Source organism: Micropterus salmoides, unplaced genomic scaffold, assembly GCF_014851395.1.
Source record: "Micropterus salmoides isolate LMB-PRFRI ecotype aquatic unplaced genomic scaffold, ASM1485139v1 Ms_hic_scaffold_14, whole genome shotgun sequence".
In the NCBI taxonomy this organism is placed as follows: Eukaryota; Metazoa; Chordata; class Actinopteri; order Centrarchiformes; family Centrarchidae; genus Micropterus; species Micropterus salmoides.
The window spans coordinates 25,169,023-25,183,985 of record NW_024040485.1 but is presented as its reverse complement, the minus strand read 5'-3'; the positions used below and the strand labels follow the sequence as shown (position 1 = coordinate 25,183,985).

General features: G+C 43.3%; 1 protein-coding gene across 2 annotated transcripts in view; it reads right to left on the bottom strand.

The window, feature by feature from the left end:
* The window catches only part of LOC119902511, a 151,252-nt gene extending 136,552 nt beyond the window's left edge, over nt 1–14,700 (bottom strand). The window contains exon 1 of one of the 2 annotated variants that reach the window (XM_038718741.1): nt 14,521–14,700. The gene's annotated coding sequence lies outside the window, so the exon portion shown is untranslated. Of the gene's footprint in view, nt 1–4,430; nt 5,779–14,520 lie in introns of those variants that run through there. The other variant, XM_038718743.1, reaches the window with a different exon arrangement.
* Between the last annotated feature and the right edge of the window lie 263 nt (nt 14,701–14,963).

The window sequence follows — 14,963 nt, the reverse complement described above, 5'->3', positions numbered from 1 at the left end:
CCACTGTCTTCTGATTGGCCAAAACCTGAAGCATATTACCAGGCTGTTGTTGTCCCTAAGAGGTATAGACAGACTGAGCGTAGCTGTGCGGAGCAAACGACCATATATGGAATACCGGCACCGTGTAGCTCCGTGTGTTGTAGAACAGAGCCGTTGGTAGAAAAAGCTGTTTCAGACAGAGCGTTCAGAACATTAGAAAATCTGAGGTTTTTGCTCACAGGGATTTCTTTTAAATACTTTAACCTCATTATTTGAAACTTTGACCATGTTTAACATGAACATCCAAGATTGTAGATAAGTCATAAAATATGGAAAAGCATAATAGGTCTCCTGTCGGTCCATAAAAAGTGACAGTTAGAGCTCTTGGTTTGTTTGTAAAAATCAGCCACTGTGAACAGACTCAGCTCGCAATCTATACTTAACATCTGAAAACCAAGCTTGAGTAATTTTTGACAATGACAAGGAGCGCTTCCTCTTCCTGATCGATGGCTAGACCAGGAAAGGACAGATGATTGGCATTTGTCATGGATTTGATCTATCTGTTTATCTCCACACCTGTCCCCATGTCTCTGTGTTGCAGAGAAAAAAAAAACTGATCAATACATTCGATCAATGGCTTCAAAGATTTAGCCTAAACTTACCTCCGTTCTCAACAGGCTGCCATTCACCCCTGGCTGCCCAGACACATCTTATTCCAACAGGAGACAGCTATTCACTTTCTGGCTTTCCACAGTCTGTGGAAAGTAAAGCACTCCCTGTCGTCCATTCTGAAGGATTCTGACAAGAGGTGATAGTGCTGCGGAGGGCTGAGCTCAGAGACCCGAGCGTTTGGATCGAGACTGAAGAAAAGGTGGGGGGCGGAGGTGGCACTGTGGAGAGGCCTGTCTGTGAAAACGCCTGCAGAGGCTGTGCCCAGGAAATCATCAAACAGCAGTTGGTTAAGGGTCTCTCTTGTTCCACAGCAGTAAAGGGACCCTGATGATGTGACACCAGGCTGAGCCGATGAATGTGACTTTTGGCTCTGGTTATAGATAGTCCCATTTTGTTCGACACAGGCCGCCTTTCTTCCACTGGCAGTGTGGTGAATGGAGGCTTGGCATTTGAAAGGAAGCCGAGAGATTTGCTGGCGGATTAATCCTTTCATTAGGGAAAGTGAGAAGTTAATTGCGGCAACAGCTGCATCTCTCATGTTTACACGACTGGCGGTTTAAACACCATCCCTTTAAACGGAAAAAAGCAATTATCAATAAATGCAGGGCAATCTTGCCATGATGAATTGAGCTCAAATTAGGCTTTCTTCTTCTCTGCTCCGCATATTTGACGCGCAAACAGCCATGTTGGCTGGCAGCACGTGGTCTTTTCCAGAGTTGAATTGTCACACAACAAAGATAAAACACTTGACTTTATGCGATGAAGAGTTCCCAGGGAGAGTGATCAAAGGTGAGCTGATGTCGCAATTTCCAGCTGACGAAGAGAGAAGGGGAGATGAGGAGAGAGCAAAGGGCGGCTGGGAAGGAGGGTGAAAAGGGCTCTAACTCACTTGTGCAAGCTGAGGGCAAAGAGGAGTCCGGGGTGTTGATACACTGTGGAACAACAATTTCAACAGAAGAAGAGCTTGCCAGAAAAATAGAAGTCAAATTATGCTGGCAATTGAGAAACTGAGACAGCGTGGTTGTCTGCATGTTTTACTTTAAAAAAGTGAGGATCAAGACCAAAAAAAAACGGGAAGACAATTCAAAGAGGGGAGAAAGCTGTGGAAAGAAGTGAGACCGGCATGGAGGTTGAGAGATGAAAAAAAGGATGAAAAGTAACCAGATGACTTAAAACAAAGGGCAGCGGGGAGTCCGACAGTGAGAAGAGATGGGTGGAGGACAAATAACACAGGGAGCACAGCGGTAGAGAGAGGGAAAAGAGGAACTGAGGAAGGCTGGGTAACATTCACCGTTAGAGCCGATCAATTTCCCGTCCCCTCAATAATAGATGTGACGAGCACGGTAGGGCTGTTATCTGTCAGGCTTGACCGACTGAAATACAATTCCCACTGGGAGCCCACACACACACACACACACACACACCAACAACAACACGTACACCTGCAAGCTTACACACAGACCACAAATGTTCAATTTCAACACACACATGCTCGAAGCATAAATTATGAGCGAACCTTGAAGCACATGGTGGCAAAAGAAACAAAATTTAACGCAAAATGGAAATGGTCGCTGAGGCCTTCGATGTCACCTCCACGGTCACGCACTGATGCTCTCATTCATCAACTGAACCTTCTGTCCATTTCACAAGCAAAGACATAAAGCAGCTCCCCACCGCTTCTTCTTTTCTCATGCCCTTGTTTTGTGTCCTTTTAATCTCTCACCCTCCATCTTTCATGGGACCCAATGTCATGTCACACATGCACATGCCCAAGGGAACACTGCAGCGACGCTGGCGCTTTTAACCTATAGGAGTGGGTCACCTACTCACACACAGTAGCATCAGGTTACCTAACAGCTAGCGGGAGCGTCAAGCAGACGGTGGAAGGCAGGCATGTGGAAGAAGCCTCAGTGTGACAGAGCACAACAGGAACAGGCTCTCACTCAGCCCATATCTGTCAAGACCCCCTCATGTCGCTTTACCCAGATGTGTCACACCACAACACATACACAATCCCTACACATTTGCTTTATCTCCAGCTGTTCCCCTGCAAGTGAGTACGTCAGTTGTGGAGGATGCACTTCAGGCTTGAGCGTGCGCATGTACCCCCAAATCGGAGCAGTATCTGATCATGTGCACACTTTTGTCTTTGCTGACATTTGCCATATTGTGTGTGTCACAGCATATCTGCGTGGATGCATGCAAAGAGAGGGTGACAAAAGTAGAACAGTGGAAAATGTTAGCGTGTATTGCGTTGGGACAACACAGGAATGAATCAACTATTGAAAACATGTGTCAGCCTGACACACTCAAAAACACACCCAACAGAGTCAAGACGTGGAAGAGCAGTGCTGATACATGTTGTATACTGAATCCAATATTACCAGTGTAACAGGCCAGTCATTTTTGGCAGAGAAAATTATGATTAGGTGTTCAGAGGCATTTGCCCTACTGAGAACAAAAAAAATAAAAATTACATTTGGAAAGTGTTCGGACATAAATGGCAATAAAATTTATGAGGCAATTTGTGGGAGTCAGCTGAACGTCAGCAATGTAGTCATCATCACAGCCTGTGGTCATGGATGACAAACACTTGCACAAAAGGCAGAGTGGATGCTGCCACAATGAAAAGCATAAACCATTGGCAACAGGTGGGCACACTCCCTCAATCATCAAGCACACAATAGCATGTAATTGCTATGTTTGGATACGCTTATTATTTATTTACTTACGGATAAGAAGAGATGTCAAGCAGCTATAGGGACAATCTGTTCCTGCTGTGCTATACTGGAATGTATGCTTGTTGCAGGGTTTTAGATGATGTTTCGTCCACGGATTTAAGTGTAGTGAGTGCACTACAATGCAGGTCTTTTTCAATAAAAAATAAATCCATCTTTAATTAATTGATCGATTAATCATTAATTGCAACCCATATCATGTATAATGTGATTTTTTCAACAATACACATAACAATCTCTTAAGTGGTGCTACCAGCAGAGTTTCAGGAGCGGGACCCCACATCAATGACGTCACTCCTGGCATTTCCATAAATACCCACACAACACACGTCCTCCTCTCTCGCATTCCGCACCCCTCCCGCCCACCCCTTTCTCTGACCGGTCTCCTCATGTCCTTCTTCTTCTACATACGATTTCCCGATCCTAGCTTCCCCACAACGCTTTTGAATGTCTATTCAGCAACTGCAAGCATCATACATCTTTCTGTTTATCCATAAATCATTTAATCATATCTGTTGATTGTGGTCCTTGCTAGTGAAATATTCCTAAATGCAATTTGCATTGGATGACCTTTGCAACGATACATTATAGTCATAGTCAACCCATATCCTGACAGAAATAGATCTGTCAGTGTGTATTAACTATTAATTCAGCTGATGGTGGCACTGAGTAATTATAACAGCACAGCAACATTAGACTCAACATCCCTGCACACCCACACAGGTGTTTTCACTTATTGTGGCTGATTGAATTAGAATTAGGCAGAGCTGTGCTGGGAGATTTCTGAGGTCACTGAACTCCATATACTTCCTAAAAGTCTTGTGAAATGTAACAAGTGGCACAATACTAACAGGAAAAGCAGAAGCGGGGGTGTAAATTGAAGCTCATTTTTGTATTCCTGCAAAATGCATTGGATGTATAATTTTCAGTTGACAGCTCTGGTACGTAGCAGCAGTTTTTCCACATTGATTATTTCAAATTAAGAGTTTTCGCAGTTTTTCTATTGCTATGTATTATGAATGTAGGAGGTTCTGTTCTTACCAAACTGATTGGTCGACTGTGTCTCCAATCGACAAAAACAGACATCAATGGGCACGACACCAGACCTATTTTGGATTGCTGAACAAAAGTGAGATGTGGGTGGCGATTCCGACGTCTGGAGCCAGGCTAGGGAGATGACTGCATTCATTCTGTGTTCCTTTCAGGTTTTAGAAACCTGAAAGGAACACAGTCTGATCAGCCAATTAAGTGAAAACACCTGTGTGGGTTTACCGTGGACGAGTAGGGGCTATAATGTAGTTGTGCTGTGATTTTATACAAGGCCCTTTTCATTTTTTCTCATTTATGCCACTTATCCCTACAATGCCATGTTGCCATGTTTTATGTCCAGCATGTTAAAATCATTTAAACCTAGACATTACATCAACATTGTCTATTTTTGGACTCCGTTGAAAGCATCATAGTTCAAACTCTGCCTCTGTTACTTGTGAATTCATGTGTTTGAGTATCTATCTGTGCTTTTCTGTATGCTCTCCTCCTGCAAAAGACTGGCAACCTGCCCGGGATGTTTCCTGCCTTCTGCCCAGTGCATCCTGGGATAGACACTGGCGAACTTATGACCCTTGAGAGAAATGAGTTGGCATGTTTAATGAGGTCGTAATTTTAGTAGATTGATAAATTATCTAACGGTATCCCAAAAATTGGATCACTCATCAATCCCTAGGCAATGCAATAGTCTGTGATACATTTTGCAATACACAAAAAATTATTTTACATTTCACTCACCATAATTAGAAAAATACTAAAAAATATATATCACAAATGTTTTATTATACATCCATTACTAGAAGCTCCTTTAAATATTCAACTATTCTTTTATGTACCATTTCCATTTTTCAGACCAGAATTACTCAGGCTTTTACTAATAGTCTTGCAGTATGTATAAAAATAGCTGGAATCAGTGTACAGATACAATATGCTGGGGGAAAAGTATTGTGATAATAAAAAAAGTATCAAGGCATTTCTAGGCCAAGACCAAGAGAGGAAAACTGCTTCCCAAGAATTGAGCACTACTCCCCAGTGAGCAGCTCACTTAGTGTGTAGCAGCCCTGCACATACAAAAAAAAGGGGGGGGGTGACAGTCCACTTGAAGAGAGACAAGTGACAAGACTGTAAAGAGCAAGCAACCTTTCTGCCTAACACTGTGTACAACTCAACAAGGAACAGATGCTCTATCCAAAGCATGCTCTGTCAAACTCAAAACATGATTCTAGCATTGTAGCACTGTGAAGTTCCTGCCATGTAGGCCAAGCCAAAACAAATGTGATGTCAGTGCAATAATAAACGAGCTTTGTGTTTGAGTGCGACCATGATAATTAGTCTCAAGACGGTATGTTAGTAGAGAGAAGGCTCATGAAATATAGAGGCCATTTGGCGTGCACTCAAGAACAAATCTGTATTCTAAGAGCGTGGGCTGTTACACTAATGTTCTACATGGTTTAAATCTGGCAGAGGCACAGTCAGAAAACTTTGCTTGGAGGAAAGATGCTGACGGATCCAGGCAGCAGGCTAGAAAGATTACTGAGTCAGCATACGTACAGTGCGTAGATGCACAACCTCACTCAGACACACATAACACACATGCCAACATGCCACACACTCCACTCACTAAAGAAAATTTGTTTTTGTTGACTCGATTGCCCATGTGCCCGAGAGACTGTGCGCATCCCCATTCAAGGATCCTGACAAAATTGGGGTCGCCACTGAACAGCGCAGCAACTCAAGGTCGGAGAGATGATAATGATGTTTATGAAGTCTAAATCCACAAAATAAGATTCCCTCTGTATCTCCCCAAGTGCGTACCTGTCAAGCAAGCCTCCATTGTGACCAAGTGTGAAAGGTCTGGTCCGCAATTTCAGCTAGAAGACGTGTAACACTGTGCAGTGGAGCTGGGGAAGGAGGCTGAGGAAAGCACACATAAACCTAATAATCAAAAGGGCTCATCGTGTATGTGCCATTTTCAGGCAGGCAGGTACAAGAGACACATTCCTACAGTTTCATGCAGTGAATTATAAGATTATTGTCCCAGCCCTCCAACATCAGCGGGGGATGAGTTGACATTTTGACAACACTAATCACCTCATTCTGAACCAGTTATGTTTGCTCAGGGAAGCAAAGAAATCTCCAGTGGCTGGGACCCGGCAAAAATAAAAGGCATAGAAAAGTTTTTTGCTGCCTATTGGGTGGTCCAAAAGCTCCTGGTGGGCATTTTGGTTCACGATACTAGCTGCTTGCTCAAATTGTTACACAGCGTGTTTTCACAGCTTCTGTTCAAACAACCCCCTTCCCTGCCATGACACCCCATTCTGAGAAACGGCAAATACATCTTTGCCATCTCCTGAGAAACTGGCAAACAAAGAAGAAAAGAGACTTTGTATGTCTTTGAATGTTTAAAGCTGTTTTTCCCTCTCGTCTTTTCATTTCTGTTTCATTAATTATGCATATAAAATGAGACTTTTTGATTAAAGCATCACAAACACAGCAGCACAGTTTAAGCATGGATTTTCAGAAGGGAAACTTGCCAGGCCTAATTGAAGCATGCTTTAATAGCAATCAAACACAAAAAAATCAGTGACAATGAGACTCAATTGGTGTTGTAAGCACACACAGCTGGGCTGCCATACTCGTACACTTTGGCTGAAATGTACATTTAGTAGATCAATGTAGATAGAGGAATAAAGATGAACACACATAACCAGTGAATTATACATAATGCTTCGGAAAAGCAGCCATGTGCATCAGAGTATGACTGGGACTGACCACCATTACCACCAAAGTGCTCTCACACACTCTTACATACACACAGGCACAGCCTCGACCCCAAAGTGCTGCTACACACCCAATTACAATTAAATTCTGTGCTCGGTGCTCCTCGGGGCCAGGGTATCGATGATTCATTTTGCGTTTTATCAAAGAAACAGGAGTGCCATTAAAAAGAGATCAGTCAGCCACCAGGCTTGCGGAGTCTGCTTCTAATTGGCCATTCATCAAAAAGCCTTCTCAAGTATATCGCAGCGCTGAAATATCATGCATGACAACTGAACCGCACTACATTAATTACACTACTGATGAACCTCGTGCTCTGTAGCTCGTCCCTTGTGATTCTAGAGAGGCTGGAAAGTGCACACATGCGCGCACACACCTGGACAAATGTTTATATGCATCAGAATACACTTGAAGAGAGCTGCAACACCATCAGAAAAGGCTGCTTGCTCTAATACATAACAGGATACCACACCGTAAGTAAAAATCATCAAAAATATTTATCAATCAATGTAATTTGACTCTGAGATAAGCATGAACAAACATTCCATTTGCTTCTGTATTTTTAGTTTCAAAAAACCCTCCCCAAGGTGCTGCCATTTTATGTGTTCAATATCATCAGTCAACCTTTAAAAAGATGCTTTCAACCATTTCACTTCACAGCATGTCCGGCGTGTTTTCACAGAGACAGAGCACTGGTTTAAAAAGGAACTGTAGTCACCGTCTCTCAGTTGTCTTTGTTCAACTTTGCAGCCATCAGAACACACACAGGATTCTGAGCTCCATCTCTCACCACGTGCAGGGAATTCTCCCTTTCATCCATTTCCTGATGCACTCTAACTAGACAGTTTTCGGTCATGTCCCAGAATTATGCATGCTAGCTCTCTAGCTTCCCTCACACACACACGCGCGCACACACACACGAACAGACACGAACAGCTGCACATCCGCTGACAATTCATCCATCTCTGAATCTCTCATTTTCTGGTTTGAGTATTTTGGTGCTTTTTTCCCCTTCTGAGCTGCTAGATCAGCTGGGGCTGGGTTCATCACTAAGCAGTTGCCCAGAGGCCAAGAATCAGAGAGGCAACCACTGTTAGTGTGGTTACTGAGCAAATACGGAGTTAAAACAGGCAGAAAAACAGCCACATGTAAGCTCGTTTGCATGTGCGCGTGCACACACACAGTTATCTGCAGTGTTTCCTTTAGGCACAGGACTGATGAGGAAGGAATCTTCAAAGTAACGGAGTGAAACCCAGATGGTTTTTGATGTGTGGATAATGATTTAGGTAAAGCTAAGCAACACTTTCTCCACATCCAAGCTCAATAGAAGCCTGAAACTGTTGTGTCGACTTGAGCATGAAAACCAGAAATTGAAAGCTTTACAAGGCATGGGAAATGTAGCTCTGAAGTCTTGGATGTGCAGATTGTTCCTACGCTTGTCTATGCAACTGTTTTTCATACATTAAGAAGCAAGAGCCATACAAGAGGGACCCCTTTTGGGAATCGAACTTGTGCCCATGCAGACTTTTGTGCATGGCAGACCCTGCACAGAAGATCCAGGGCTAGGCACTGCAGCTATCAGTTCATCATTGTCATACAATAATTCAGTATGTAATGTGCCTCTTAGTCCCTAAGAAGCAGAGGAACAGACACACTGTCTACACGGAGCATGCTAAGCCCAGCCAGTGTCCTGTAGGACCGGCTATTTAACACAGGAATAAGCCAATTATCTTCATGGAGTAGGCAAATTTACAATAGGATTTACTCAATTCCTACAGGACTCCCATGTCAGGGGTGGCAGCTTATTCTGTAGGTTTCCTTCTCTGTCATGGCCCCACACACACACACACGTCTGCAGCTGATGTGATACATGTAGCCGTGCAGATGCACATTACCACCAGCCTACACACTCACACCTACACAGTGACTCCTACCTCAGGCACACGCAGTATTTTCTCAGACTTACTGGCAGCCTTTATAAATTCGGGCCAAAATACAGAAGTGATAAATAACACAAAAAAAATGAGCTACGTTCTGTTCAAGCAAATGTTTCTATTCAAAAGAAATGGTCTAATAGTTCATTTCCTGAGTATGATTAATTTAATTCCAACACACTAGTTACAGTCATTGGCACCTTTTGTCACAAAGCTTATTAAAGTCTTCCTAAATTGTGTTAAACCATGGTGAAATTATTTAAGTAGCCACAGTTGGTGCTTTCAATTTCACGTGTGCTCATGAATTGTGAAATAGGGACAAGTAAATGAAAAGCCAATGAAAGCTGTAAAATTGAAAACTACTATTCTTCTATCTCATGTTTTAAAAATTTGCACCAATACACATCACTTCAGTGTGAGGTCTTAATAGAGAAAATCACATCTAATATTGAATATTGTGATTTCAGATTCCATGTGCTAAAGCGCTAATTGTAGTCTCCTCCATTTCAGTGCAGCTAAGTGAGATTTGAGCCCCCTTATAGATTCCACCTTCATTATCCTTGTCCATGTAAGTAATGCAAGCTGGGCTGTGTGACTGATACGCCTGTTCTTTGATCTGTTCTTCACTTGCACACCTTAGTCCTCCCACCACCCTGACTCATGATTTAAAGGAATGTTATGAGCAAGCTTGTTTCCTGGGCAGATCTCCATCCACAAATATTAACCAAAATTCAAGTTTTTAAAAAAGCTTGAGTTATATGTGTAGGAATTTACCTGCAGTTCTGATGTAGAGAAGAGAAGTAAATTATGCATTTGAGCGTTTTCTAAAAGAGGCTTATGGTTAAATTACAAGCTGTTTAGAAACACAAACACTGTCTTGACATTAGTAGGTTTTAAAGGTACAATGTGTAAGATATGGCCAGAAAACAGTTCTGATATCATCCCTTCATCAAACTGAAAAGGTCGACCCACCCAAAATGTGAAAGTAATGGAACATTACTGGGATTAGTAACTAATGAAATTACTGAATTTCAAATTGTAATCTCTAACACTATTTGTTACAGAAAAAAATAAACACATCATTGTTTATTTTTTAGTCCTACTGTTTTTATGTTCATTTGTTGGCACTGATTTAATATAACTTCAGGGACCTTGGGAATCTAACATTTACATTGGGTTCTTTTTCCTCCTAGACTTACATACACATATTTGTGCACCTGACGTATGCAAACATTGAAATCTTTCCAACAGAATTTGACAGAAATGTAAGGAAATGTTCAGTATCATCATCCAGCACCTGGTTCATGGCTCACTTTCAACTTTTCATCAGAAAACAATGAGAGAAAAGAGTAATCTAGCTCACTACTGCAATACTTCAGCCAGTGGCAGCAAGTCTCTAACAAACTCACACACACACACACACACACACAACCAACAGTCATACACTTTCTCGTTCTGTCAATGTCTGAATCTCTTGCCCTTTCCCTCTCTCATTTCTACACAGTAGGGTATAAATGTAAATACACAGAAAACACACACGACACACACATTCAGCCTGGAGCGGTCTCCCGTCTTCCTGTATAATAATGTCTCCAGTGGAGCAAGCTGCTGTACTTTTTCCACTGGAGCCCTCCTTCATCCCATACCCATCCAAACAGCCATCCACCGCTGAGCTGGGAGTTCTCAATCTAACATCCCGCTCTGAAATTCAGTCCACTCCAGCAGTAATGCAGACCCCCCGCTGACAACAGAAAGCGAGTGCACCTCCATACTTTCAATTCTTGTCGAAGGGAGAAAATTGAGGAAAATCAGAATAACGCCTGTATTTGTGTGTGCATGCACAATTTCTAGACTGTTTGAGGACAATGATTATGTATGACTTTTCTAAGTCGCAGACAATTCGTGCGTGTGTATTTGCATCCCCACCTGTCTGTCTTACCATGTGCACGCGAGTAAACAGCGATGTTGGTCTGAGAACAATCAGACCGTGACAGACTCTGCGGCACCATCCCACAGGCCTCCACAGAGGAAAAACACTGCACCGCTAGACATAGCCATTTTCTCTAAATGACCGCCCTCCTCCCCTCCCTCCCTGCTATCGCCACCAGGGAGAGAAGGGCTCCATGTCTCAGCGTAGCACTGCTCAGGCTGGGGTCAGCGTGTCCTGCTCTAACCTCAGTCTGGGGACACTGGGGACACGACGCTGCAATCTCGGAGACAATGGGGGAAAGCATGAAGGATGTTCAGGCTAAATTCCTCACTTTTCCTGTGAGATGCATGTTGTAAAACCCTTGGCGAATTCCCTGTCTTAAAAAGTGAGCATCAGCAATCATGTGTCTTCACCTCCTTTGATTCACAATCACCATTAAAGGATGGATGAACATTTGCTCGTCAGTCACTTGCCTTGAGTAAGTAATTGGAGATGATATAGTTGAGATTCAGTTCCGCGCAAAGTCACTGCAGAGTCACAGGCCTTTCACTTCGTCTTTAAAAGAGTGACACTAGAGGAAAATCACTTTGCCGAAGGTTTTAAACAGCTCATTCCATTTTCTCCATGTCTGGAGAGCAAGAAGATTGGAGTACAAGCAGGATCTGAGGCGACGTTAGATCCTAGAAGCTCCTTGTTTCCTTTCCCATTTGAAACAATTGGAAAGGGAATTCTGCCATTACACTATCTCTGCACAGAAGGGCCCTAGGGAATGTTCATGTCTTGAGCACTAAGCATTTATTTCCTTGTTCTTCACGAAGATCCCTGGGAGGCCATGTTGTCTGATTCATTTCACTGAATTGTCAGCTAATGAATGGTACCCGTCCGCTGACTGCCACACACTCTGTCGGAAGAGAAAAGACCCCATGGGTGCACATCTTGGGGTTTCTCTCATTCTCATTAGGAGGGAATCAAAAGGAAATATAGGCTCACTAATCGTTTACTATATTCCCTGGGGTGGGGTGAGGGGGGATATCACCATAGAAGGATGATCAGCATGTTTAGAAACATCTCTAACATCTTCAGGGGCACGTAATTGATGGAGAAGACAGCCAGTGAAGTCTCTGGAACATGATTAGTAAGTAATCTGTCTTCCTGGTAAATCTTTACAAGGCAGGAGAGGCAATAAGGTTATGTAAGATTGGTTGTGGAAAATGGTTGAATAAAATCTTCATTCAAGACCTGAATTCAAAGCCCACTCCCCAGTGCTATAACTTTTTTTATATGTCCTTGGTGTTGTTCCATCCACCCTTCTCTCTCAGTATCCCACCATTCATCCTGAACCCCTTCCTCTATACATAGTACTACACAGGCCATAATACACAGTAATGGGATTTGATGTGTCTCTCGCTTGTCACAACTTCAGCACCTCTCTTTCCAGCTTCTATTCTTCAGGCAGTTTTATCGCCAGCATAAGTCACTGACTCAGTGTGGCCTGTCTGTTTCCACCACCACCTCCCCCCTTCCACTTCCTCTCTTTCTTCCTCCTACTCTCCTCTCTCATTTTCCTTCTTCCAGTCTTTCCTCGTGTTCTGCCCCACCCCTACCTCTTTCCACCTTTCATCCACTCCCCCTTTCTCCACCTAACTACCCCTACTCTCCTCCCTTGATGTCTCCTAACCTCCCCTCTCCCTCCTTTTCCTCTGCCCTCCTTCACATCTCTCTTTCGCTCTTCGACTGCCATCTGGGTAAACGCAAGTGCTATCTGGTGTAAACAATTGCTAACTGAATGCTGACGCACAGATTGCCGCACTCTCTCTCTCTCTCTCTCTCAACCACATTAGAAGAGGAGAGAGTGTGTGTGTGTTCAATCACTTGTCTCCTTCGTCCTGTCCTATTTTCACCTACTCATACCCACATAACAGACACACATAAACAAATATGGAGTCACAGCATTCACAAGTTGAACTGATTGTACCCACACTCTGGTGCCACAGTGATGTATAATACATGAGCTTTCCACATACATAAACATGTCTCACATTGATCAGAGCCACCATTACAGTCACTTATGGCCTATCGCGTGTGTGTGTGTGTGTGTGTGTGTGTGTGTGTGTGTGTGTGTGGGAGCCTTGTATCAGTTTTTATGTATATGCAACAAGGGGCCATAAGAGCACAGATTTTCCACTTGAGAATTGACCCAGCTGCAAAGATGACTGTATCAAAAGCTGGCTGTGCTCTAGCTACAACATCAAGAAATGATATATAGATGTGGCATGCCCACTTTTCTTGCTCTTACAAAAATATAGTACACTGCAGGCTACAATAATCGATATAACCTGAGAAGGCAGGTCGTAAATCTAAGCAAATTTATTTCCCACAGGGGCAATAAAAAACACAAACATTATTACATTATTACATTTTGCATTTGCATTTTGCACAAGCGCATCATGGACACCCCCGGATGCAAAGCCAAATACTGACTTCAAGAATCCAGTAATAAATGGGCACAATTAAGCCGGGTTTTTGAAGCGACTCGGAGCTGATCAACCCCATTAGAGATGCGCTGAACCGCGGAGAAATTGCGCATATGGACGGCGAGCAGGTAAAATATTTGCCCCGGAGTGTCTGTGTTCGGTATATGACAGTCTGTCAGTCGCTGCCCCAGCCGTCCTTCGGTAAGGGCTGCGTGCAGACACATAGGAGTGCGCACACGCACGCTGTCTGTTAGGTATCGGCTCGCACGCGTAAAAATATTGCGCCCGTCCAATTTGCACAAAAAGTGACAGACCCGTGTCCTCACCTTTTGCTCGGAAGAAAACAGGGACTACAAGTCTGTAAGAATCGATAAATGGGCCGACAAAAAAAAATCAATCAATGTATAACAGTTATTGTGGCGCTGAAATTCCCTCACATAAAAGCACATATGAGAATGCGCCAGCGGACAGGTCCTCAATCTCTTTGACCAACGCTCCCAATTAGGACTATATGATCAATGTCGTGCGTTATGGAACTGGCCCCGCGGTAATATTTATCGTACTACAATTCATGGGTCATTTTACAGGAAGCTTTAAGGGATATAGCCTACTTTTTTTAACGACAGAAACCCTGTCAAACCCTACGGGGTCTCGCAAATACGCACGGGGTCGGTCCGCCGTGAGACCACATGCACCTATTTCACTGAAACAATCAAAGAAAAACCGCAAATTGATGTTTAAGTATTTTAAGTGCCACCTACCGTGATTTCAATTTAAAATGTGATCTCTAGTGAATGTCAAGCAGCGGTGCCAAAGAGCAGACATGCTGAGAGAAACGCAATTTCCAAATAACAAGCTGGGGATAACTAGGTCTGATCTTCATTCAGCCTGACCGCCGTAAAAAAAAATTCATGCACGCTCACAATGACAGGATTATCTGGTTTCAGTCAAATGGATTCTGAATTTACCTCTGAATGTCGGATCACGGTGTGATTGTCTCAAGTTTCTTCGTCCGTCGCCCGTTCTGCCCGTCAGCCGGTCGCAAAACTGAGTCCAAGAAGGACAAACGCTGTTATCTCGCCTCTCTCTCTCTCTCTCTCTCTCTCTCTCTCTCTCTCTGTCTGTCTGTCTCTCTCTCTCCAATAATAACGTGACTCTTGAAAATCTCTCAGCACGTTTTCACTACCTCTAATTTCTCTTTTTCCTGTCTTGATCTCTTAATCACCGCTCTCTCTCGGGAAGTGATTATTATTGGTAGACTATGTCCATCATCAGTCATAATCACCACCACCTCCTCAACCACCACCATCATCATCATCATCATCATCACGGCATCCAAAAATCAATACAGCTTTCTAATTTGCATAATATGCATGTGGTATGATATCCTGTGTACTGTATCTGTCTCGTT